This window comes from Mesocricetus auratus, unplaced genomic scaffold, assembly GCF_017639785.1.
Source record: "Mesocricetus auratus isolate SY011 unplaced genomic scaffold, BCM_Maur_2.0 Super-Scaffold_100010, whole genome shotgun sequence".
NCBI classification, from domain to species: Eukaryota; Metazoa; Chordata; class Mammalia; order Rodentia; family Cricetidae; genus Mesocricetus; species Mesocricetus auratus.
This window is the reverse complement of record NW_024429194.1, coordinates 914832-939221: the sequence shown is the minus strand read 5'-3', so window position 1 is coordinate 939221 and position 24390 is coordinate 914832. Positions and strand designations below refer to the sequence as shown.

General features: G+C 37.4%; 1 pseudogene; it reads right to left on the bottom strand.

The window, feature by feature from the left end:
• Positions 1 to 1999: 1999 nt before the first annotated feature.
• LOC101829443 lies at positions 2000 to 24256 on the bottom strand (annotated as a pseudogene).
• Between the last annotated feature and the right edge of the window lie 134 nt (positions 24257 to 24390).

Below are 24390 nucleotides of genomic sequence, written 5' to 3'. Positions count from 1 at the left end.
TGTTGACATGGTGGCATTTGCCTAGAATTTAAGTACTTAGGAGTCTGAGGCAGAAATATCCATGGGTTTGAGTCCAGTTTAGATTTCATAGTGAGTCACAGATCAGCCAGGATTATATAATGAGCCCTGTTTCAAAAACTGCAAACAAACCTGTGGGGTAATGACTGACCTGAAAAGCCACTGATTTCTTTTTTATGTATGCTGTATGTTTGTATAGTTTCCAAGAGGCAACCAAACATAACCTCAGGGCCATCTAACAATCATGGTGGAAAGGGGGGCATGTCTGTGCGTGTGTGTGTGTGTGTGTGTGTGTGTGTGTGTGTGTGTGTGTGATTAATGAAATGTGGGGATACAACACTTTATACTAGAAAAGCTTCGTAAGTTGAAAGCTTAGAGATTTAAAAAATTGTAAATAAAAGAGGGTGATAGGAAATTTGTAAACATAAAACCCAAAGCATTGATGTATAAAAAATTATATGCTGGGGGACTGATGACATAGCTGTACCATAGATGGTTTACTGAGTACATATTTAAGCCTAGGCTCAACTGTCAGCACCAGATGATAATGGGAACATGATGTCATGATGATGGTGTTGCTTACAGTAGTGACAGCAGATTGAGAGTGGAGACACAAACCTGTAAACCCAGAACTCCAGAGGCTAAGCAGAAAGACTGAATTTGAGACCAGTCTTGGGTACATAGTGAGATCCTGCCTCAAGAAATAATGATGACAAACATGATGGTTATGCTATTTAGCCAAATTACAAGTAAATTCAGGAATTAAAAATAAAGTAGAAATAAAATTATAAAATGTAGGAAACAGCATAAAGGGAGAACAATAAAATGACTTAGAGAAATTTTCTAAAGGCAAATTTATTAATGTGTCTCTTGGTTAGAATATGAATTGCCCTCTCCTCGGTTTTATATTTAGAGTGTCTGACCCATAGGTTGTAGAAGTGCCAGGAAGACAGAACTTGGTTGGTAAAAGTGAAAAACTAGGGCAGGTCTTTAATCATTATTCTTGGTTCCTTTTTCTACTCCTACTCTCTGCTTCCTAGCAACCATGATGTGAGACCCTACTAGGTAAAACCCACATAAGACTGGAAGCAGCTATATAGAGTGACATCTCTGAATGGTGATAATGCTGTCTCAGAAATGTATATTAGATGATTTGTTGTAAAAGCATCATATAATATACTCACACAAGTTAGGAAGGTTCCAGCATCAGTAGGAGACATAACCTTATCCTGCATTTATAAGTCAAGGAAGACTGAAGGTTGACCAAAAAATCCCACTAAACTCTAAAAGAAAGACATGAGCCAAAAGTGCAGGTGCTTTTCATCTTGTATTTCTAGTTCTCAGAACTGTGAGATAAGAAGTTTCTGTTTAAGCTGTCTAGTTTATGGTGCTTTGAGAGTAGAGTTTGAAAAACCTATTGAAAAAGGAATCCAGACAAAAGTAGATTTTGTGCCTGGTATTATTTTTTCGACCGTGACTTCAAAAGTGCTGATCAACATCTGTGTTTTAGTGCTCTCTGTTAATTAGCAATCCTCACAGGTTTATTTTTTTGCACCAGAAAAGCTATTGTCATTAACCTAAAGCTTTTACTTATATGTCTGTATTTAATAGACTAAAAATAAAAATTTAAATATTTATAAATTATAAAAATGTCATACCAGTAAATGTTAAACTAAATAACACACACATAAAACATATTTATGGAGATTTTATTTTGTTAAAGAAGTAAAAACAACTGAGTTTAGGAGAACAGCATGATTTTACATTTTTGCTAATCTTTTCAATTCTTTATATATCATAATGAAGTTACAAGTTATGAAGCATAGTTTGGTTTTAAATGTGATTCTGCTTTCAGTCAATAGCAATATATTTTCCTTTCTTTGTTATTTCTTAAAATGTTTATTATACATGCTGTTTTCCTAGAGAAGGTGGCTGAAGAGATTCAAGTTGGAGCAGACAGACACATTCAGCATGGAGAAGGTTACGCCAGTGCCCTCTTCTCCTTGTAAGCTGCCATCATCTTTTTGATTTCAGCAATGGCTTTTCCTGGATTCAGACCCCTGGGACAGGTCTAGGTACAGTTCATGTGATTTGGCATTTGTTTTTTCCTTTGAGAGAAGCCTTCCCACCAGCCTGGTTCCAAAGCCGCATCAGTCCCAAATAAACACACAGGAGGCTATATTAATTATGAAGCTGTTGGCCTTGCTTATTTCTTACTGGCTAGCTCTGACTTAAGTAATTAACCCATAATTGTTAATCTAAGTATGTCTCTTACTGGAGAAGTTTCTGGGCTTCCTACCCCATGGCATTACATCTTGACTCTCCTTGTGTTTCTCCTACCCAGAGTCCTTCTGGACTCCTAGTCCCTCCTATCTAGATTCCTATTGGCCAGCAGTGCTTTATTGACAAAGGACTTCCCCAACAGGCAGTGGTAGAGAGAGAAGGGTTCCTGCAGCCTGGCAAGGTACTCCCCTGTGAAGTCGTCTTTAGAGTCAACCAACTAGTGATAGGCCTGCATGAGAACTCAGGGCCCCAGGTACTTGCCTGCATTCCACCAGTATCTGAGGCAGCTGGTGCTCCAGCAGGCACACAGGATGCATTCATACAAACCCATCCAGCTTCTCCGGGTCCTCGATAGACTGCAGATACGGCTGCTTGCCCTCCTGGGACTCACCCTTCATCTTCAGATAGGGCTCAATGGATTTGTACTGTGCGTAGAAGTTCCTTGGATCGGGGACTAGATCCTTGATCACATACATATGCAGAAGAGGGTAAATTTTTTAGACTTTGCTGAGGGTTTATCTTCAGTCTTCTCCGGGTCCCATCGGTAAATGGCAAATTTTTTTTTTGATTCAGGGAGCTGCAGCAGCAACTATCTGTGCCCTGCGGCAGGCCTGAAACTGCAGGCAGACTCTGCTGAGAGCAGCAGCCAGGAAGCCATGCTTCAAGGAGATCCCAACCTGTGACTGACATTAGGAACAATATATTTTCTTAATTACAGTAAATACAAAAAAAAAGAAAAACAAAACAACAACAACAACAATCAGTCTCCCAGATTTTTAGTTGTAGGAGTACTTAATTGTTTTTCTGAGAAGATATGGATATTATTTGATTTTTTTTTGTTACTAAAGTCTAATTTTTCTTTTAAAGACCTAAAGATCACTTGCTTACAATGCTCTATAACTTCATCTCCAGGGAATCTGATGCCCTTCCCCTGCTTCCAAGCATACACACACACACACACACACACACAAACACACACACACACACACGCACACACATATGTACACACAAATACAAGTTTTAAAATTTCCTTTGCTTAATGGTAAGATGTACTAAGAAGTGTAAAATGATATCAATGAACATTTTTATATTTGCTATTTTGGAAGTCCCCAAACTTATTTCAAATAACTTTTATAACATGGCTAACTTCCACCATTATGTGGTCAGTTGGAATATACTGGATCACTGTGTTATACAGATGTTTGAGATTTGATTTGTCTCATTGTCCCAAGCGATAAATCTTTAACACGACTCCTTCATCTAAGGCTCATGGACCATGACCAAAGAGGACTCAGGGTTAGCCAGGGGAACAAGGAGTTTGCTATGAGATTGTGTCTCCCGGGATTGTCAGAACCTATGCTAACGAGGTCTCATCAACATGATGGCCTAAACATTGTCTAAATGAGGACAACCCCAATAGACATGCCAAAGTGGATGGGGAAAGCTCAAGAGGCCTCAGTTCTAAAAGAACCATGGGCAGTTAAGGAATGGTGCGAGTAGGGGAAATGGGAAGAGCACCCCAATTGGTTGTCCTATACACAATGGTCAGCCCTGAAAATGTACACACAAGTTATACAGACTGAACAGGTGATATTCATGTATCTAGGAATATATAAGTACATACATATACATACATGAATGTAACAACAATGAAAGGGGGGCCATGAATTTGAAAGACAGCAAGAAGGGGTCTTTGGGAATATTTAGAAGGAGTATAGCAATGGGATAAATGATGTAAGTACATTATAATCTCAAAATACAAAAGAAAAAAGTCACACTTGAAGTTAAGATATGAAACTCGTATTTCCTTTGTAAATTTTCTAAAATTCAAGTTTTTCCTTAAAAATAAAAATGTGTTCATTTTAATTTTAAAATATATAACAACTTCATATATGCATATACTAAAATTTGGTTAGTTTTTACTGTTCTTTATTTCTTTCTTTAATCCCTTCTCTCCCAATAAAATCCCTCTTCTTTCAACAGATTCCTTCTACTTTTTTAAAGATATTACATTTAATTTTGCTTGTAGTCATGAACAGGAGTGTGAAGTTACTGGAAATCAAGTAACCTATCAGAGGCTATACCACTGAATAAAATGATAGCCAATTTTCCAACTCCTACAGTTTCTCAATGAGGGACAGGGCTTCATGACCCTTCCTGACACGTGATAAAATGATGACTGTCCCAGTCTTACTAAAGTGTTCCGTATCAACAACTATAGTTAAATCATGAGTGCAATGGCCATGTGTTGTAATTTTTAAAATGCCGTGAAGAGAAGTCACACCATGCAACAAGGCTCTCATATGAAGTTCATTTGAGGAGACAAAAGAAGGGTCAGAGAAGGGGTCAGAGAGTAGGGCAAAGACTGGTCCCTGAGGATAAGAGTGGTGGAAAAGAAAGAGAGAGAGAGGGAGAGAGAAAGAGGACCAGGAGAAAGAGAAACAGAGGAGAAAGAAAAACACAAAGAGACTGGAGGTGGGCAAGACCTACCTTTTATAAGGGAACATGGCAAATGTGCAGAGGAGGTGCTCTTAATGGCTGCAGCTGAGAATGTATCCTGTCAGGACCCCAGGGGCAAGCCAGTACAGATTTCTGAATACTAACCCATGTCACATCCAGAAGACCCAGTTTCCCAGTGTTCCTCCCCAACCTCACTTCTTACATGCTTTCTACCCTCTCTTCTGTAGCACTGGCCTGAGCCTTGGAGGTAGTATTAACACAGATGTCCAGTTTAGGACCAAGCAGTCCACAGTCAGTTATTTCCACTCATTGACTTGTGGGAACTGTTGTTGTTTTACTTCAGTTGTGGGTGATGAAACACGAACCACAAAACTCAACATACCCACATGGAGTTTATTGGGGAAAGGGCACAAAAGCAGGGATAGGTGTTGGATAACCAGGAACAGAGATAGAAGGGGAAAGGAAAGGGAAGGGGGCAGTCAGAGATGGAAGGGGGAGAAGGGAAGGGGGATAAGGCAATAAGGGGTGAACAGGTGGAAGGTGCTCACTTAAAAGGGAAAGCTTGAACATGCGTTCAGAGTCCTTACACAGCCATGTACCACATGACACAGCCACATACCACATGACGCAGCCATGCAACACAGGGCCCTTTGAGCTGTGTAAGTATCTGCCTTAATGGTCGTGTGTGCACCCTGCCAGTTGTCAGGGGACAGGGACAGTATAATGCCAGGATACCAACAGGAATCTCTGCATCAACTGTTACCACTGTAAAAAGACTCTTCTCTGATGAAGGAGAGCAGCGACAATATCCCTGTTGAACACAGATTCAAAAAATCTCAACAAAATACTCAAGCAGGATACTGGAACATATTAGAAAGATCATTTATCATTACCAAGTTGACTTTAACTCAGAGATGTGGGGATGGTTTAACACAAGCAAATAGACAGACATAAAACACAATAAAGATGGTATCCAAGACAGGAATCACAGAATCATTTCAACAGATGCGTGAAAGGCCTTTGACAAAATTCTACATTCCTTCTTGATAAAAATCCTGGAGAAGCTAAAAATTGAGGAACCCCATCTCAACATGATAAAGACAAATGTCTAGCCAATGGCACATTACATAGAGGAATATTCAAATCATTATTCTCAAAATCATTAGAAAGACACTCCTATTCATTTTAGTGCTGGAACAATGAGGAAAGAATTAAATAGATTTAAATAGGAAATTCTCAAAATCATTAGAAAGACACTCCTATTCATTCTAGTGCTGGAACAATGAGGAAAGAATTAAATAGAGTTAAATAGGAAAATAAATCAAAATGTGTCACTCAATGATTTTTTCACATCTATTTCATGATTTTAATTGTTTTTCCCAATTACTGTTTTTGTTATTTGCTTAGTTCTTGCTTTTCCCTTGCATTAACGTATATCATTATTAGAGACTTTTCTACTTTTTAATGTCCTCACTTAGAGATATCAATTCCTCTCTTCAGTTATCTAATGAGATTTTGTATATCAATTTTAAGTTTTCACTTAATTATAGGAAATTTTATATTCCTTTTTAAAGTTATTCAATGAGCCATTCATCATCCAATAGTAAGATGTTTAAACTCCAGCATAAACTGATATTGGTGTTTTTGATTTTAGCCATTCTGACAGGAGTGAGATGGTATCTCAGAATTGCTTTGATTTACATTTACCTGAGATGTTGAACACTTTCTTAAGTGTCTCTCAGGCATTTTATACTCTTCTATTGAGAATTCTCTGTTTAGTTCTGTACCCTACTTTTAATTGGATTCTTTGGTGTTTTGGAGACTCGCTTCTTGAATACTTTGTAAATTTTGGAGATCAGCCCTCTGTCAGATGTGGGGTTAGTGAATATCTTTTCTCATTCTGTGGACTGCCTTTTTCTCTTGTTGAATGTGTCCTTTGCCTTACAGAAGCTTCTCAGTTTCAGGAGGTCCCATTTATTAATTGTTGATCTCACTCTCTGTGCTACTGGTGTTATGTTCAGGAAGTGGTCTCCTGTACCAATTTGTTCAAGGGTACCTCCCACTTTCTCTTCTAAGAGGTTCAGTGTGGCTGGATTTATGTTGAGGTCTTTGATCCATTTGGGCATAAGTTTTGTGCCTGGTGATAGACATGGATCTATCTGCATTCTTCTACATGCCAGCATCCAGTTATGCTAGCACGATTTGTTGAAGATGCTTTCTCTTTTCCATTGTATAATTTTAGCTTCTTTGTCAAAAATCAAGTGATCGTAGGTGTGTGGGTTAATATCAGGCTTTTCAATTCGATTCCATTGGTCTACCTGTCTATTTTTGTGCCAATACCAAATTTGGAGTCAGTGATGATGATGATTCCAGAAGTTCCTTTATTGTACAAGGTTGTTTTGGCCATCTTAAGTCTTTTGTTTTTCCAAAACTGGCAATCTAAGCAATAGTGGAGAGGCTACCATAAATGCCCTTCCCTGATAATGAGATTGATGACTACCTTGTATGCCATCCTAGAGTCTTCATCCAGTGGTTAATGGAAGCAGAGGCAGACACCCATAGCTAAATACTGAACTCAACTCCTGGAAACCAGTTGCAGAGAGAGAGCAGTGATGAGCAAAGGGGTCATGACTGGGCAGGTGAAACCCACAGAAACAACTGACCTGAACAAAGGGGATCTCATGGACCTAAGATTGATGATTGAGAGGCCAACATGGAACTGATCCAGATCCCCTGAATATGGGTGTCAGTGAGGAGACCTCTGCAAGCTTTGTGGCCTTGGTATTAGATCATTATTCATCCCTGGCATCTGAATGGACTTTGGGAGCACATTCCAAAACATGGAGGGATGCTCTCTCAGCCTGGACAAATGGGGGAGGACCTAGGCCCTGCCCTGGATGATATGACAGACTTTGAAAATCCCCCATAATGGGCCTCATCCTCCCTGGAGAGTTAAGTAGGGATTGGATGGGGGGTTGGAAGAGTCAGTGCGGGGTCTGGGGAGGAAGAGGGAGCTGGCATTGACATGTGAAGCAATTATTTCCTATTTAAATAAATAAAAAAGAAAAAAAGATTTCTAAACTCCATGATTTAGTATACTTCTTATAGCTTCTCTTGTTGTTGAGTTTTATTTTTAACCTATCATGGCCAAATAAAAAAAGGAGTTAGAGAAAGTGTGTCACTGGGGATGGGCTTTGAGTTTTCAAATGCTCAAGCCAGACACAGTGTCACTCTCCCTTCCTGCTATCTCTGCCATTCCAGATGGAGAATGCTCAGCTACCTCCATCACCATGTCTGCCTGAATGCCACCATGCTTCCCCATCATGATGATAATGAACTAAATTTCTGAAACTGTAAACCATCCACAATTAAATGTTTTACTTTATAAGAGCTTCTGTGGTCAAGGTGTCTCTTCATAGCAATAGAAACCATTACTAACATATCTAAGACATAGTAAAAGATCATACCTATGTATCTTTGGTGGTGGAATATGTTTGTTTGGTTGTTTTTTTTTTTTTGGAGGCAGCAAAAAGAAGGATCCCTTTTCTAATCTAGTCTGCTAGTCTGTGGCATTTGATAGGGACATTGGAACCATTAATATACAGTATTCTCATTCAAAGGTGTCTATTGACTACTGTCAATCTGTCAGTTTTGAAATCTTTTATGTTTCTGAGTCTGCTATTTATTGACAACTATGTTAGCATTATTGACCTTTCTATTCAATCTGAAGGATTCCTTCTAGTGTCCTTTGTAGAACTGGGTTTATTGTCATATATTCCTTTGTGCTGTTTTTCCTATGGAAAGTTTTTCTTTTTCATTCAATTATGAGAGATAGTTTTTTTAGTGTATTTCAGAATGAGTTAGCAGTTTTATTATGTTAGAATCTCTAATATATCTTTTCAAGCAGGCCCTTTTAGCTTTTCAATTTTCCAACGAAGTACCAGCTATCATTCTGATAAGCCTGCCCTTTGTAGGAACTCTTCCCTGCAGCTTTCAGTGCCCTTTCATTGTTTTCCTATATATTTAGTGTCTTAACTAACATACGATGTGGGCCATGCCTATTTTGTATTTTGTATGCCTTCTATATTTAGATGAACATCACTTTCCCTAGATTTCTTCTGTGATTTAATTGAGAATATTTTGTCAATATGAAAATTTCCCCCTTCTATTCACAGACCTTGTCTTTCAGGTAGCCTTCCAAATCTTGTATTCTTTCCATGAATACTTTAAAACAAATATCATTGATCTTCACAAATTGATACAGCTCCTGTACCTTGTCTTCAAGCCTGACAGTCTGTCATCCACATGATCTATCGGTGAGTCATTCCATTGAACTTTTTATTTCATTTATTGAAGTTTTCTTTTCTATCATTCTATCAGCTTTGTTTTCCTAGGTATTTATATTTTCACATCATGAATTGGCTTCATCTTTTCATTCAGCTGTTAAGAGCTTTCTTTTGAGCCATTCAACAGTTTGTGTCTTTATTTACTTCTTTGTAGGAATAAGTTTTCTTTAAATTTCTTTGTAGAGTTTCATGTAAGTCATTCCTATTTGGGTTATTGGATTCATATTTTTTGGAATATTGTGCTATCTTGTTCATGTTACTTGTGTGGGATTTTACCTCTAGGGTTAGGACACTGTTTAGGTTTGTTTGTTTGCTTTTTTTTAAATCAGTGACCTTTTTTCCTTCATTGGAGGTGTAGTATGTGATGTTTCCATCTTTTAGACTGGTAGTCAGAACACTATGTTCCATCCCAGAGCTCCCAAATGAATTGAGAGTTCTCTGCAACAGCATCATGACTCAGCAGTAAACCCACTATGAAAATAGAGTAGCATTTTACCACAATAAAGGCACTCAGTATGTGTCCATTGTTTTAGAGAATAAGAGACACCAATAATATTGTGTGTATTAATCTCATAGTCATCGTGAGGACTGTAATTTAATCTCTTTTGCTGTGACAAAACACTAAAACCATAAATAATGGGAGTGGAGTGGTGAGGAAAAGATTATTTGACTTAGACTTTCAGGTCACAGTTCATTACTGAGAACAGTTCTGGCAGGAGCAGCTCAAGTAGGCCTTGAAGTAGAAAACATGGGAGAAAGTCATGAGCTGGCTTGTTGGAAGTGTTATGTTAGGTAGCTTCCTAACCATCTGCCCACAAAATGATGCTTCTTAAAGTGAGGTTAGACCTCCTGTATCAATTAAAAATCAAATCAATTCCCAATAGACATGCCCACAGTCAATGTGACGTGAATAACCCCTCATCTGAGACTCCCTTCTAACATGACTCTATGCTGTATCAAGTTAAAGCTAACTAGGATAGTGTGAGTGAACAAAAACTTAAGTAAAAAATGCAAAAAAATCACAGGATTGGTTATTAATATTAGATTTATAAATAAGTACTAGAGGAGAAGAATGTATGTAGAAAGAGCAATATTAGAAGAAAAGCACAGAAATAAAAGATGTTGGTGAATATGGGAGTTTTGACTGAAAGGAAACAGGTAATAGTATGTACTCAGATAATGTAGAATGGTTTCCTCTCGCCGGGCGTTGGTGGCTCACGCCTTTAATCCCAGCACTTGGGAGGCAGAGACAGGCGGATCTCTGTGAGTTTGAGACCAGCCTGGACTACCAAGTGAGTTCCAGGACAGCCTCCAAAGCCACAGAAAAACCCTGTCTCAAAAAACCAAAAAAAAAAAAAAAAAAGAATGGTTTCCTCTCTCAGGAGGTTGAATCACAGAGAACCCTGCACATGAGAGCAGTTGTGGTGATATTTTGTTTGTGATCTAACAAATAAAGCTTTTCCTGAAGATCAGAGTGCACAACTAAGGCATTAATTAGCCATAAAGGCCAGGCAGTGGTGACACACCTTTAATCCCGGCTCTTGGGAGGCAAAGGCAGATGAATCTCTGTTAGTTCAAGGCCACCTTGGACTTTCTGAGATTGATACAGTCTGAAAGAGAAACAGAACCAGGTGATGGTGGCTCACACTTTTAGTCCCCGTACTTAGGAGTCACACAATTTTAATCCCAGCATTAGGAAGAAAGGGATATGGCTTGGTGGAGAGAGGAATATAAAACAGAAGGAGACAGAAGCTTAGCATTCATTCAGTGTGAGGATTCATAGAGACAGGATTACCCCTTAGGTCTGAGGATTTAATAGAGGTAAGAACTAGTAGCTGACTGCTCTGTTTCTCTGATCTTTCAACATTAACCCCTGTATCTGACTCTGAAGTTTTATTATTAAAGCTGATTAGAATTCAAGCTACAAGCAATCTATCTTGGGTAAGGAGAAAGGGGTATGGAGAAAGGGAAAGAAGAGAAGAGATGAAAAAGCACAGATAGTGATGTACCAGGTAGCCTGATATATTGATTGGCCTTGCGTACTATGTCAATTAGTCTTGTGACAGTGTCAGATTTCCTTTTTCTCATTCTTGAGGAAATTATTGCCCGTTTATGATAACCAAGTTTATTGAAGTTCCCCTCTTCCCTCCATCTCTTTTTCTTCTCTCTTCCTTTCTGCTTTCCTTTTCATCCTTCTTCTCCTTCCTTTTTTGTAAGTGCTTGTGGGTCACATACAAATATGTTTGTATTCTGCTGCTGAGAAATCTCCAGCCCCCTCTAACTTATTTTCACAAGTAAAAGTACTGCTCCATAATTGAAAGTCAAATTCAGTGCACATTTTGAGCATTAGAATGCATAATTTTCTCTGAGGTAGTTATTCTACCTTGATATATTTTAGAAGGACTTTGTGTATGCTCCATTTCATCCCACAGGATATTAAGCACACATTAGTTCTGGCTTATACAGCATAATTAAAAAATATTTACTGTTTGATCAAGAACATTTATGAGTGAAACCATTTTCCCATTCAGACTACCCATAGTATAAACAAAATGAGCTAGTATTACTGTAGATTGATGCTATAATGTATACTAAATGCTAAAGGTCCCGTCTTTGTCTGCCTTTGTCTTTTTTTTTATCATGGACACACATATTGATCCAGCAAATAATATCTTTTTTACCTGATGATCCCAAGGTTCCTTAGAGTCCCCAGGGTATTCTTTGTAAACCACTGGGCTATGTGAATGGAGAGTGCTAAGCATGCATTTCTTTCATTTTTTCCTATGAAATTTTCCTTGGGAGACATTTAATCATATGTAAAGCACCATAATAACATTCCCAGTATTACTAATGGAAATACTTTGTGGATAAGAAGAAAATTACTTCTTCTCTCCCCCAGGTAGTAGGGACTTAGGGACATCTCCCTCAAACAAAGTTGGCAGCATTGTTGGACTTAATGCTTGAATCAGTGTATGTAGCCAGCACATGTGTAGATTGTGGACAGGTATGGCTTTGCCCTGGCAGGAATGCCTCATGGGTTTTCCTGGATAAAGACGATTATGAGAAAGACAGAACTGAGTACATGTAAGCACTCTCAGTATAGCAGTTATTTCTTACTTAGAAGCCTGAGCTATTATATGTTTCGATTATATCCATAGTACAAACAGTTAATTTCTTTGGAGAAACACTGTTGCCACTGAATGTCAAACCCTTTAAGCAAATTTTATAAGGTTACTTTTCATATTCTAATGATCAGCAGAGCTCACCATTTTTCAGCATTAACATTTAACTCCAAGGAACAAGTTACAATGGCTGCAAAAACATTTAATGAATATTTTAATAAAAACATTTACATTCCAAAGTAGATGAAAATTTTCCTTCTGACTCATACATTGAGATTTACTGGGCCTGTGCCCTAAAGGACATAATTGTAAAATTCAATTATCTTTTATACATCTAGAGCTATTGCATCTAGAATCAAGAGACATTTATTGTTGGTAATAAAATGATTAATAGTACTTACAGAATTTTTTTAATGGCTGTTTTCTTGGAGAAATAAATTACTATCAAATTCAATAAAAATCCATTTGGCTTTGGTAGGTAGCTTGAATACAGAGTAGATTTTGTTCCAAAGACACAAATGAATGTAATTTAGGAGAAAAACAGAATTGATCCAGAAGGAAACTTATTTCATAGTATTTTGTTTCAATTTTACTGGTCCTTTAGTGATGTGTATTTCATAGAGCAATGTACCCTATGGATATAAAGGTTTTCTTCCAGATGAATCTTTTAAAATATTGCTAACTTGATACAAAACAGAGAAGAAGCCCCTAAAGTCCCTGCTTAGGAAGAAAGTATTTATTTCTTCACTCATTCTTCAAAGGGAAGTAACTGAGTTACATTAAAAACAGTACTGAATTATTAAGAATATATTATACTAGAAATAAAGAAAAAAGAAAAGAAAGGGAGGGAAAGAAAGAAGGATTTTAAGAGTAATTTTCATACTTATTTTATTTTTTTGCAATTTTTGCCACAGTGCTGTGACCTTAACACAATGGGGAATGTCACATCATCGTTCATTGTTTCAAACATAGTAACAAAATGATATGATCCACTCTACTAGAGAGACACATGGCTTATTTGAAAGATATGGTCATTGTCTGTGACTATACTATAGCTGTACCACTAACACAACACTTAGAGGGCTGGTTTAGAACAGAGTCAGTGATGGTTGTGGGCATAAAATGTCATCCTCAGAGAGAAAAACAGTGGGAAGGTAATGAGGAACAACCAGACATTAAGGCCCCCTACACTCTGAGAAGATGGTGTTCTGCAGCGATCCTGGCCTCAAACAAAAGTCTTCATGTGATTTTGATGAATGGGGCCAGAAAGGAAGGAAAAAAATAATTCAGCAACCCCAGCTACCAGAGGAACAAGATGAGACAGACAAGCAAGCATCATTAATAAAAATGTGGGAAAAGGTCCCAAGTAGAAAAAAAAAATCGTCAGTTTTCTCTACTGACCACAGGGCTAATGTTCTCAAAGATTCCTTGCTGATTAAATTTGTCAACATACTTCTGGGTCCTTTGTGTAAAACAGGCAAACTAACCAACTAGAAAAAGCATGCCTGTCTTCTGAGCAAGGTTGTAACTGAGGAGGAAGGGTTATGGGTGCATGGCTATTGGTCTACCCCTACCTTGTGAACAAGTTCTTAAGTTGTAAGTTCCGACTTAAAGGAAGGGCAGCACAGAGGTTATGATAGATAACTGTTTAGCATTACAGAATGCCTTCAGAATCAGCTCATTTTAACCATATAATGTAGAACATTATATATATGTATATATGTATATGTGCGTGTGTGTGTATGTGTGTGTATTTATGTATGTGTGCATTTTTCTATTATAGAATACTGACACTTTTTTTATTTGATCAGATTTTAGTCATCTGCTCTTAACCTTCTTTTAGTCTTTTCTGGATCCTTCTCACAAAATTCAGTGTCTGAAGATCTAGCTTAAGCCAGTTTGTATAGTTAGGCTACCTTTGAAACACCAGCTCCTGAATAACGACACAGAGACTTCTTATTAATTATGAAAGCTTGGTCTTAGCTTAGGCTTTTTACCAACTAGCACCTGTAACTTAAACTAACCCATTCATATTTATCTACATTCTGCAAGTGACTCATTACCTCACTACCTCCATGTCTGTCTGGCGAATCCTACCTCTCTTCTTCCCAGAGTTCCTATCTCTGCTGGGAAGGCCTATCTATTCTCTCCTGTCTAGTTATTGGCCATTCAGCTCTTTATTAAACCAACCAGAAAATGCCTTGACAGAGTCACATCTTTACAGTGTGCAAAAAGATTATCCCACAAGTTTGAGTTCCTGGTCCCCTGCACCCAGGCTGCCTCTGGTGCCTGATCACTCTGGCTTGTCTTCAGTAGAGATCCTTTTGGGTCAGTTTGCTCAAATCCCCTTTCCTATGATGTTTCTTTGCATAATTTTTCATGCACTGACCTCAACCCCGCTGTTTTGTTTTCAATTCTAACCTCTTTGTGATCTATTTTGTAGCAAGTCTGTCACACCAACCAGCTCCCAAATAACAGTATGGAGACTTGTTAATTAAGAAAGCTCATCCCATATCTTAGGCTTGTTTCTAACTAGCTCTTATAACTTAAATTAACCCATTTCTATTAATTTGCTTTCAGCCTTGTTGCTTTATTACTTTTACTCTGTACTGCCCAGGTTGCTTTCCTGCTTCCTCTGTGTCTGGCTGGCAACTCTTATCTTCTTCCCAGATTCCTGTCTGTTTTGAAAATCCTGTTAACTATTGACTGTCCAGCTTTGTATTAAACCAATCCGAGGGACATATCTTCACAGTTTACAAAAGGATTATTCCACAACAGCATTTGAAATTGGGCCCTAGGGGATACCATTGTAGTGGTCTGTGAGCCCTTCACAGTTGTCTCAAATAAAGTCTTTCTCGTGGAACTTTAATCAGTGTATTCCATTTTCTCTATAATACCAGTCTGGACAAGGGAACTCAAGTTATGTTTTTAAACAACAGGGTGATGTGCTTTGTTACTATGGGTAAAGATCTTTAGGGTTTTCAGGAACAAATATGGAGAGAGACCCATATCCTTTGGTATTTTAAAATTTTCAGTATCAATTTTGTTAAAATTCTATTAATGTGTTCAATCCTCATACATTTACAGGTATAATTCCATGATCAATTAGCGTAAATATCTGTGAGAACTCATGGTTTAATTAATTATCCATTATGAAAAAATATTTTTAAAAAATTCACTGAAAGTTTATCTTTGCCAGGATCTCATTTTTTGTACATAATGATGACTAAAGATTATTTATAACTGAGAAATTAGTTATTATGCCCTAATTGCCTTCTAAAAATATTTGAGTAGGACATATTTTAATGATACAAAGTAATGAGTATCAATGTGACATTTCCATGAATACAAATTATGAATTTCAATTATATTCATCCACTCTTACTAGTTTATCAATCCCCACAGAGGCTAGCCTGGTTACACAGTGAGGTTCAGGCTAGCTAGGAGACAAATTATGTATTTCAATTATATTTGTCCCCTCTTTTTAGCGTGTGAGTCCCCATAGAGGCTAGCCTGGTTTACACTGTGTGTATATACTCAGGACTGACCATTTCTAATTGGATAACCAGTTGGTTTGCTCTTCTCTGGGGAAGACTATTTCTCACTTTTAATGTGATGATTTTGCTAAAAAATTTTAGACAAATTTTCTAAAACCAAAATAAATGAATGGTAAAACAACTCTTTAATTCCAAGCAAAGCCAGGCCAAAACCGAAAATAACCTATCCACACTTTGTTCTCATTTCTATCTTTATTATATTCAGGTGGTTTATATTTTCTGTAGGGTTATTTTGTACCATATTAATGAAATTTTATGATGAAACTATTACTCAGCAAATACTAGCAACAAATAAAGCATAGTCTAGACAGAATAAATTCAACTAATTTCATTTCAAAGTTTCAACTATAATTTGTTGAAGACCTCTGTCATTGTGTAAAACTCTTGCCATATACCCCATACCTTCACTAATAGAGCTATCTGGCACAACAGGGTTCAGTGCAGATTGGTCATGAGACTCAGATTCCACCTGAGTTTTGTTAATATTAACTTGTTTTTAAAATTGTATTAACCCTTGGAATTAAAATATATACCTTTGAGTCAGAATGCAAATTTCTACCTAGATATAAATTCAGGATTATTTGTTTTGATTGCATTAAAACTACACATAATTTGGGAAGAATTGATGTCCCTGTGATCCTTGAGCAAAGGATATTTCCCATTAATTTAGTTCCTGATGGAGATTTCTTTGTGGAGAAAATACAGATTTTGTTTAATCGTTCCTAGGCATTTACACTTTGGGGGTCAATTGTAAATAATGACATTTTTATAATGACATTTTAGTGTTTTCTTTTCTTTTTATATGTTGGTTAATCAGTTTATTTTAAAATTTGAAAAACATTGAACTAGTATCCATCATTCTTTAGGGCAATGGGGGATGTTTGTAATTATGTACTAATATTTGTATTTGGCATGTTTGGAAGAAAACAATTAGTATAAAATTAGGAATATAGACTTTTATTCTTAGTTTATAAATAATTTTAAAATTACAAGTACAAGAATTTTTTCACATGCTTTGATACAAATATTTAGATAGTCATGATATTTTAAATTTTATTTTGTTAATCACATTGATTTAATGGATGTTAAATAACTTTTTAGGCAGAGGCAAGAAAATAAACAAAGAACCCCAAAGTTATTTGGCCATAATATATACACCTAGGCAATATATTTAAACTTTTTTGATGTTCCCTAATGAAAATCAATAAATTCTCAGGCTTGCTGGTGAATGCCTGGCCATTTGCAACCAGGGTGTTTAATTTCAATATAAATTAATAAAATTATCTTTCAGATCACACATCACACATCACACATCACACAGTAGAGTCTCTCTACATAGTTACACAGATAGCAAAATGACTAAAAAAGAGTCAAAGAGGCCTCAGTTCCAAAAGACTTTCTCGAGGCAGAGGCAAAGAGCTAATACAGATGCAGTCATACTTAGATATGTTGTTATGGAACATGACTGAAAGTGCTTCAGGTATGCATGGTACCTTCTGGCACACTGTGAGCTACCCAGCAGGGAAAATGTTTCCTGGTCATTGGGTGTTAATTTCTCTATGTTCTCTATCCAAAATGACTAGTGTCTTCAGCATTAAGGCCTTATCATCTAGTTACAGTGGGTAACCAAGAGCAGTAACAATAGCCCAAGTTGTTTTTATAGAGCTCTGGGGTCCCCTTGACCTGTTGCTCACCCTGTAACTGGCACTGAGAATTTGATTTAATGGCCTATGTTTTAGATCAGCATTTACTACCCATGTAGTGGACTTCTGTTCAAACTCCTTTTAAAATATGTTATATTCTTAATTGGCCCACAAACTAGTTAATTTCCCTAAGGTTTCTTTATACAAACTTATTTTTTGGATAACCATCCCTACCCTATCCTTTCCCCAATCTCTCTAAATCTAACCAAACCTGTAATTCCAAGAGTTCACTCCCCTTTCTTTTGTATCACCAGACACTAGAATTATTTTTTCTGGGCTGGAAGAGTGTAGATTTTCTTATACGTTTCTCATGTACACTTCTGTTTGGTTCAGCCTTACGCCACTGCATTTTCCCCATCCTCCACCCTTTTCATGATGGATGGATGAGGAAAAGGTGGTACACAGTAGACACATGACTTTGCTAAAAAGAAAAATGAAGCGATAACTGGTAAGCAGATAGTTCTGGAAATGATCATATTGAGTCAAACCACCTGGCCCAGGAAGACAAACACGGATGTTCTCTTTCATTCATGGGTCCTAATTTCGAATCTTTTGTGGAATGGCCTCCCAAAGTTCATTAATACAGCATGGTAAACACTGATCTACACAACGCCCTAGAGATTGCTGAGGCCTCTTCACTGACACTACATTCATGGAGTCTGGATCGGTCCTCTGTTGGCCTCTCAGCCATCAGTCTGGGGTTCAAGACCTCCCCCTTGTCTGGTCAGCTATCTTTGTGGATTTCACCAGTACAGTCTTGACCCCTTTGCTCATCACTCCTCCATCTCTGTCACTGGGTTCCAGGAATTCAGTTCAATGTTTAGCTGTGGGTATCTGCCTCTGCATCCACCAGTCACTGGATGAAGGGATGAAGGTTCTAGGATGGCATATAAGGTAGTCATCAATCTTATCATCAGAGAGGGGCTATTAAGGTAGTCTCTGCTATTGCTTAGTTTGCCAGTTGGTGTTATCCTTGTAGACCTCTAGAAATCTCACTGTTGTCAGCTCTCTCCTCAAATCTATAAATACTCCATCTATTATGGTATCTCTCATCCTGCTCTCCTCTATTTTCACCCCAATTCAACCTTTCTGCTCCCTCATTTCTTCTGCTCCCCTTTACTTGTCCCCCTCTCTTTTTCCTGGTTCCCTCTCCTCTTCCCCTATGTTCCCAATATGCTCAGGAGATCTTGCCTCATTCCACTTCTTTGGGGTACCATGCATATATCTCTTGGTAACCTCCCTGTATCCCAGTCTCACTGGCACTGGGTTTGTAGGCTGACACTCCCTTATTCATATCTAAAACCCATATAAGAATGAGTATATACCATGACTATCGTTTTGAGACTGGGTAACCTCACTCAGGATGGTTTCTTCTAGGGCCATTCTGAGTGAGGCCCTAGAAGTGAGCCTGCAAATTTGAAGATTCCATTGTTTTTTCTGCTGAGTCATACTCAGATGTTACTTTGTTGAGCAGGGTTGTCTTGGCAATCCTGTGTCTTTTGTTTTTCTATGTAAAGTTGAGAATTGTTCTTTTTAAGGTCTGTGAAGTATTGTGCTGGGATTTTGATGGGGATTGCATTGAGTCTGTAGATTGCTTTTGTCAGGATTGCCATTTTTACTATGTTAATCCTACTTATCCAAGAGCATGAGAGATCTTTCCATTTTCTAATGTCTTCTTTAATTTCTTTCTTTAAAGACTCAAAGTTCTTGCTATATAGGTCTTTCTCTTGTTTGGTTAGTGTTACCCCAAGATACTTTATGTTGTATGTGGCTGTTGTAAAGGTTGATGTTTATCTGATTTCTATCTCAGCCCTTTTACGATCTGTATATATTAGGGCTACTGATTTTCTTGAGTTGACCTTGTATCCTGCCACTTTGCTGAAGGTGTTTATCAGCTGTTAAGAGTTCCCTGGTAGACAGTTTTGGGTCACTTATGTAAAGTATCATATTATCTGCAGTAGTGAAAGTTTGACTTCTTCCTTTCTAATTTGTATTCCCTTGATCTCCTTTTGTTGTCTTATTACTCTAGCTAGAGCTTCAAGTACAATAATAAAGAGGTATGGGGAGAGGGGACAGCCTTGTCTTGTTCCTGATTTTAGAGGAATTGCCTTGTGTTTCTCTCCATTCAGTTTGATGTTAGCTGTTGGTTTGCTGTATATGGCTTTTATTATGTTTAGGTATGTTCTTGTTATCCCAGATCTCTCCATGACCTTTATCATGAAGGGGTGTTGGATTTTGTCAAAGGCTTTGTCAGCATTTATTGATATGATCATGTGATTTTTGTTTCTCAGCTTGTTTATATGGTGGATTACATTGATGGATTTTTGTATGTTGAACCATCCTTACCTTCCTGGGATGAAACCTACTTTATCATGGAGGATGATTGTTTTGATGTGCTCTTGAATCTGATTTGCCAGTATTTTATTGAGTATTTTTACATCAATGTTTATGAGGGATATTGTCCTGAATTTCTCTTTCTTAGTTGTGTCTTTGTGTGGCTTGGGTATCAGTGTTATTGAAGCCTCATAAAAAGAGTTTGGCAAAGACCCTTCTGCTTCTATTACATGGAATACTTTGAGGAGAATTGGTATAAGCTGTTCTTTGAATTTCTGGAAAAATTCTGCACTGAAGCCATCTGGCCCTGGGCTTTTTTTGGGAGAATTTTGATGACTATTTCTATTTCCTTAGGTGTTTTCGGTCTATGTAAATTACTTATCTGTTCTTGATTTAAGTTTGATAAGTGATATCTATCTAGAAAACTGTTCATTTCCTTTAAATTTTCAAATTTTGTATAGTTTTTCAAAATATGACCTGATGATTCTCTGGATTTCCTCACTGTCTGTTGTTATGTTTCCATTTTCATTTCTGATTCTATTAATTTACATGTTTATACTCTGCTGTTTGATAAGTTTGGGTAAAGATTAGTCTATCTTGTTGATTTTCTCAATGAACCAACTCTTTGTTACATTGATTCTTTGTATTATTTTCCTAGTTTCTACTTTATTGATTTCAGCCCTCAATTTGATTATTTCCTGGGGACTGCTCCTCTGGGGTATGTTTTCTTCGTTTTGTTCTAGAGCTTTCAGTTGTGCTGTTAATTCTCTAATGTAACTATTCTCCAGTTTCTTCATGTGTGTACTTAGTGCTATGGATTTTCCTCTAAGCACTGCTTTCAAAGTGTCCCATAAATTTGGGTATGTTGTGTCTTCATTCTCATTGAATTCTAGGATATCTTTAATTTCTTTTTTTATTTCCTCTTTGACCCAGGAGTGGTGCAATTGCACATTATTCAATTTCCATGAGTTTTCAGGGGGTTTGCCATTTGTTGTTGAATTCTAACTTTAAAGCATGGTGGTCTTATAAGATACATGGAGTTATTCCAATTTTTTGTACCTGTTGAGGTTTGCTATGTTGCCAAGTATGTGGCCGGTTTTTGAGAAGGTTCTGGGTGACACTGAGAAGAAGGTATATTCTTTTGTGTTTGGATCAAGTGTTCTATAGATGTCTGTTAAACCCAACTGAGTCATAAGGAAGTTTATCTTTTGATAACTTTTCTTTCTTAACCACTCAAGAAGACAATGGTAGGAATGAAAGAATTGACACTAAAACTTCAGCCTGTATGTTGTGAAATATGTGAGAAGCAATGACTACATACCAAGGACACACATGCTCATACCTGCAGACACATGAGACTCAACACCAAGGTCACCCTTTAATTGGTGAGAGTTTTCACATTATTCATGTCTGATCAAATGACAACGAAGGTATAGTAACCTTAATTATTATCTTTGCAAAGAAGAGTTAGATAGCTTTAAACTTACAAGTGTGTCTCTTTTATGTATAGAATAGGCTACATGTATTTATGTTTTCCATTGCTCTGGAAATACTCAGAGTAATCTTTAAAGCATAGAATTTTTAATTAATAGCTGGACAAAATAGATGAGAAGTAAATATATGCATATTAAATTGTGAGTACAATTTTATTATAAATGTAGTTTTCTTTTCCCTGTATACAATGCCATTAATATTTAATCATTTGGTAATTGCATATTGTTTTTTAATGGGGTTTTAGTCACCTTTTCATAATATATTTAGTACCTACTCTGTATAAACAACTTAGTAGAGATTTATTATATGAACTTGGTTTCTCCAAATATAAAGAGTCTATTAACATCGTATCTAAGAGCACAGAAACAGTGCAGGCTGCATCTTGCTCAATAGAAGTTGAAAGAAGACAACTAGATATTTTAAAAATGACTTGATGATAAACCTATTTCGCTTGATGACAAAAATTGCCAGTCTCATCTCTCATGAAAAAATAAGTTAAAAAAATACACCTAGGAAGAGAAAAATAAGTGGCCCCCAATTCATTTAAACTATTCATTGCAAGTGAGAACAGATCAGAGAGAAGCCCAGTGAAGATAGTTATAATAGACACATTATTAGAAATAGAACATTTGTTTTTATAGGAGCTGCCAAAAATATTGTGAAATATGCAAAATTATCTGCAAAAGTCTATATTTATTAAAGTGAGAGTCTCTGAATCAGCTAATTGATATGGCAGCAAATATTGAGCAGAAATAACACAGAAGGATGGCAATTATTAATTTACAGATGGCCTTATCTCTAGCTGGCTGGATCCTCCATTACTTGGGAACAGGAGTGTAACTCCAAACTCCAGAAGCCATCCCAGATGGCATAACAAATCTACCAGAGAATAAATTTCAACAATCATTTATATGCATGAGTAACAGTTAAGGAATCTGAGCTTCATTTTCATTTCCATGCTCTAGCATCAATTTCTCCTGGGGTGTTACAGGCATATCTGAGAGCCAAGACCTAGGGAAATAAATTCCATTAGATTCTCTTTTAAAGCTAGGTATCAGAGCATGAAAACTTGTGAATTGTTGATTTAAGACCTTCATTTAAGTCAAATGAATATGCAAATCATATTTCTAGATACTTCCAGTGATAAACAAGGTTAAAATGCAAAGTACATATTGTTATATTCCTGTTTCACAGGTAGCTAAAAAAAAATCTATGCAATGGTAGAGATGCTCCTTTGGTTTATATGTGTACAAATGTTTCCAGTGTTAATCTGGTGCAGTACAGACATCTATTTTGCTTGCTTTCTCTCTTTTTCCTATGAAGGGTGCATCTCATGTTTAGCAACCCTGAATATGATTCCAAAATGGCTCTTGTTCTTTTTACCCTGTAGGAGGGCTGGTGTGTTCTACATTATGAGTCCAACCATTTCATCAGGTTGGCACATTATTCATAAAATCAATGCTTCTTTTTCCCGTGGATACAGATCTTTCTTCCTTTGCTGCTGTCACTTCCACTTGCGTCTTGAATTCTCATTCCCCCAATCATGTGCTAAACTTGCCTCTATCTTCTCTTCCCCAAGACATTGTCCCATCCTATTTTAAGTCCTTATTCCAGAATCACCACTCTTTTCCTAGCCATGCATTCTAAGAATGTCATTGAATTCATTTGCTAGTTTCTACAATTTGCTGATGTCTTTCACCAGTAATCAGTTGAACTCTTTAGCTAATGTTCTGTCCATTCTGCCTGTGTTGTTGCCGCATCGTCTGCGAGTGACTGGTATGTTTCCCCACTGGTAGTCATGTAGAGACAACCGATGCCCTTCAAAATCCCTACCCCTTTTGACATATTTTGTTTCTGTTTTATATCCTCATCTCTTAAGACCCTTATGTTGTTTCTGCCTCAAGTGCTTGCGTCTACATGTCAGTTCATTGTATCTTGTTCATTGTACTGGATTATCTCTTCTAATTTAATGGTTTTGAGAGTAACACACATGTAAGTCTGTGCTTTCCTGAGGATTAAATGTATCCAGAATGTTAGGCCCCTTTAGTGGATTTCTGAAAATCTTTCAAATTCGATGTGTGAATTAGTTTTTCCTTGTTAGTATTCAGACATCTGTACTGGCCTGTCCTTGGGTTCTGACAGGATATGCCCTCAGCTGCAGCCACTAAGAGCACCAACTGTGCACAGTCACTATGTTCCTTTTTAAAAGGGCTCTGCCCACCTCCCACCTCTCTCTCTCTCTCTCTCTCTCTCTGTTCTGCTCTCCCTCTCTCCCCCTCTTTTCTCTCTCTCTCCCTCCTTCGTCTCTCCTCTCTCTCCTATATCTGGAGGCAGGTCTCCTGCCTCCCCTTCCCCTTTTTTATGATCCCTTTCCCTAATAAAAACCCCTCTGCTTGAACGCTGTCTCATGGCATCTTTCCCTTGTGCACTGCTTTTCTTAAATTACAACAGTCCTCAATTTAGCCATCATAAAGAATATTCTTAGTAATTATATACTTTCAATTGCTGAGATGCCTTGAGGATGATATTAAAGACTTATCATGTTATCCCTGGCTTCTTCATTTTTAAATGAACACAGAACAAAAAAGGAACAGAAAAACATGAAATAGTTAACCCAAGTCACCCTAGTGACTCTCTGGGGTGTCTCCTCACCTGCAGTGAGGAAATGAATGAATACATCACCTAAAGGGCATGCTCTCAACCATGAGGTTCTAGCTGCTAACTTGATAAATCCGATTCACATCATTTCTTGCCTGATAGGAAATGCATTCTTAATTAATCCTCTTAACTCCTTTCCTTTCTCTCAAAATTTTTGTGTGTTTGCTCTTTGTTTTGATTTATTGGCATATGCTCGAACTCACCATGTAGTTAAGGATGGTCTTGAATTTCTGAGAATCCTGCCTCCACTCTGCAGTGACTGGATAAATAGTGTGGACCATCATCCTTGACTTGTGGTCTCTCTCTCTCTCTCTCTCTCTCTCTCTCTCCCTCTCTCTCTCTCTCTCTTCTCCTCTCCTCTCCTCTCCTTTCTTCTCCCTCTCTCTCCTCTTCCCCCTCTCTCCCTCTCCCTCTT